Below are 3,514 nucleotides of genomic sequence, written 5' to 3'. Positions count from 1 at the left end.
GCCCTTCCCAAGGCTCTGAAAGAAGTATAGGCCGCCGGCTTACCTAATGTTGTAAATAAGAAACGGGTGAAGACCTGGGGCGCTAGTGAAAAGTCATCAAGTTCAGCATCCTATTCGATATCCTTCATGCTATTACCAACATAATTCTTTTAGTGTGAATTACTTTTCATTGGCAAAATAAAGAGCATTGCAGCGAAAGAAACATATTTAAAAATTGTGTAATGTTATCTGCTGATATATATGAACGATGTTTTATACGGATTAATGCATATTGTGCAAAAGTAACCTACGCCACTGTACTATGCGAACATTGTGCTGTTGCTTCAATTGTCCATGTAGTTGTTGACAGAAACATTCGTTTTGCTCGAGTTATCTTGTTATCTGGACAATTAAAACATGAAGATAAGTGGAATTAATTATGGATGTTCGACATTTGAGAAAGAAAATATGTGTCCTTGAATTGAATTGAATTTCTATCAGGTTGAGGTGTGAATGTTGGACTTGGTCAACTCTATGGAATAGGTAATTATTTTAATTAAATTCTAGGAATAGAACCTCGTTGATTGGGCACTTATGTCATTTGCTTTTTTTCTTCAGAGTGTAATATATGCTATTATTCATCAGTCACATACAGCATGAGACATTGGACGTGTATGGTGTATTTTGTTAAGTGAATATTGGCATAATCTATTGAAAAATGCTCTTCAATTTCTATCACTTTGAGGTGTGAATGTTGGATAAAAATCATCTCAATGGAATAGGTAAGAATTCTAATTACATTCTATGAATATGACCTCTTCGAATGGGAACCTATCTTATTTTCTTTTTTTCTTCACAGTGTGATTTATCCTATAATTCATCAGTCGCGTATAGCATGAGACATTGGCTTTGTATGCTGGACATGGTTAAGTGATTATTGGCAAGATCTGCTGTAAAATGCTCTTGGATTTCTATCATGTTAAGGTGTGAATTTTGGATCAATTTCAACGCAACGGAATAGGTAATGATCTTTGAAATTTAATTTGACGATTACATCCCCTTTGATCTGGAACTGGAGTCTTTCTCTAGTAGAACTTTTTCTTCTTAGTGTAGTCAATGGTGTCATTCATTATCCTCTTCTATCGTGAGACATTGGATTTGTATGATGGAGGTTCTGAACTGTTGGGTGCCCTTTACTGTTGAAAAATCGTAATTTTCCTATTGTTCAAAAGTGGTACACTCATAGCTGGTTCTGATACTAAATATCTACCAAATTTTAAAATTTATATCAGTTTCTTTATAGAATAAGGATTCTTATGTTTGGAAAAACTGGCTCATAAATGTGATGGTGTTGTTTCAGTTATACTTGTGGCAGTCCTAATGGAGCTGGCCATGTTGCAGGGTTTTTATGCTAATTCCAGTTTTACTGATCACTTTATATGATCTAGTCTGAGTAAGGTTACAGTAATGAACTGAATTTTACAGTCTGAGTGGAACATGTTAAATTTAAATTTACTTCAAGGGAGTCTTGCAAAGTTTTAGGTGTAACAGTTTCTCGAGGGCAATATTCAGAATTATGTACGTATGTTTCAATCAATTGGTGATCAGTTTAAATGCTATTTTGCACTGCATTGCTTGTTATTACTTAAGTTATTTTTATCTGGTTGTAGATTAAGTCTTGTGAAGTACGTAATAATAACGCTACTCTCCTCAGATAGGCCCATAGTCATGTGCATCTATTTTATCATCAGAGGTTCTATTGCATTATGTCTCAAACTCCTAAATTATGACTTAATTTAGATATTCCACCTGTCAAAAGAATATTGTTTAAATGTTGAGAGTCATCAAATTTGAAACATCTCACTCTCCAAATTTTCAAGTTCCCCCACTTTAGGTGTTTCTAAATAGGCACTTGTCTATTTTATTTATGTCAACTCAAGCTGATTTTTTAATTCAGTTGACATTTTTTTTTTCATTTGAACCTTGACTTCCAGCCTGAAGTAGCAGACTGGAATGCCTGTTATACATGCCATATTCAGATGGATAAATACAGCAGAGAACTTGAAAGAATGTTGCAAAACCCTTCTGCCAAACCTATCTAATACTTGTATCTCACTGGAAATAGCATACAAAATGTTGGTATATGACACCTTTCCCATCTCTGCAGCTCAATTAAGACAGCACAAAGAGTGATTAAAAATATTTGTTCTCCCTTTTTTGTCGGTTTTATGAAAATATTACTTAGCCATATTTCTGTAACTGCTTCAGATACAAAATTGAAAATTTGCTAATTTTTGCTCCAGCACTTGCTATCATCGTACCAAATTTCTACAAAATCTAAAATGGTGAGGTAAACACTTTATTTTAAGTGTGTTGCATTGATATGGAATGGCTCGTGTTGAACTTGATGTAATTGACTATGTACTTTGATATTCATCTCTATGGCCATCTCTCTTTTACCAGATAACATATTGTCATTTATCTTTTTTTTACCTTGACAGTATCTGAATTGATGTCATTCATCACCCAAGTACAATGTGAAACCCTAGATCAGGATGATGGAACAGGAAAACTGATGAATGGGATTGAATATTGAAAAATTCCATTGGATTTCTAACATTCCAAGGGATGGAGCTTAGAGGTATGTAATCAACTTGATGGGATTGCTAATGTACTTAGCATTCATATTTATTAGTACCTGCACGAATACAAGGATCAAGAACTTTGCTATTTCCACATAATATTTTATTAGCACCGACCATGGTTTCGTTACAGAGTAACAGTGTTATACACCTTGATAATGTTACTCTGTAACGAAACCATGGTCGGTGCTAATAAAATATTATGTGGAAATAGCAAAGTTCTTGATCGTTGTATTCGTGCTATTATGGATTTCCACCAAGGTACGCCCTCTACGATTAATTATATTAGTACCTGCTTTTTATTGGGTGACATATTTTTATATATTTTTTGTTTGCTCTGACAGTATCTTGAAACTGAAGTTGCTGAAGTGGTTCAACCTGTGGATTTCTCCCGCGGTAATGGACATGGAAATGAAGCTTTGCTCTTAACCAAATTGATAACCTCAATAGGAAAATATGCAAAAGTAAAATTTTTGACTTTGCCATGGTGTTCATCTAAGGTATTCCTTTTCTTTGCCTACAGGCCATCTTATAGCCAGTGTTTTTATATCAATGGTGTAGCTATGTGTAATTGGAATTACAATGATGCATAACCAATTGTGATTATTACCACTTAATTGTGCCATTAGATTTTTAAGAAATCTTTGCATTTCATTAACATTTTTATTTATCATGTTATGCAGTGCCATACAAAGTGTTTTTAAGGTAAAAAAGCATTTAAGGGTGCTATTCATAGAGGCACTGAAATTGCTCACTTTACGAAATCTCTTTATGGTAAAGTGAGAGTTTAGCTAAAGTTCATTTCAAAGGCATCCCCAGGATCTCACTTTATAAAGTGGAACTTTAGCTGCTAAAGTCTCGATCAGGCATTGAAATTTTGAGTGTTGGCAATG

At 34.1% G+C, this 3,514-nt stretch overlaps 1 long non-coding RNA gene across 1 annotated transcript; it reads left to right on the top strand.

Moving 5' to 3' along the window:
* The first annotated feature begins 612 nt into the window (after positions 1–612).
* Positions 613–3,300, top strand: LOC124168308. The gene is made up of 4 exons (XR_006866901.1): positions 613–761; positions 839–963; positions 2,481–2,620; positions 2,966–3,300. It is a non-coding gene; the product is annotated as an uncharacterized LOC124168308 (long non-coding RNA).
* The last annotated feature ends 214 nt before the right edge of the window (positions 3,301–3,514 follow it).

The sequence above is a fragment of the Ischnura elegans genome, chromosome 11 (assembly GCF_921293095.1).
Source record: "Ischnura elegans chromosome 11, ioIscEleg1.1, whole genome shotgun sequence".
Lineage (NCBI taxonomy): Eukaryota > Metazoa > Arthropoda > Insecta > Odonata > Coenagrionidae > Ischnura > Ischnura elegans.
This window is presented reverse-complemented; position numbering and strand designations above follow the sequence as displayed.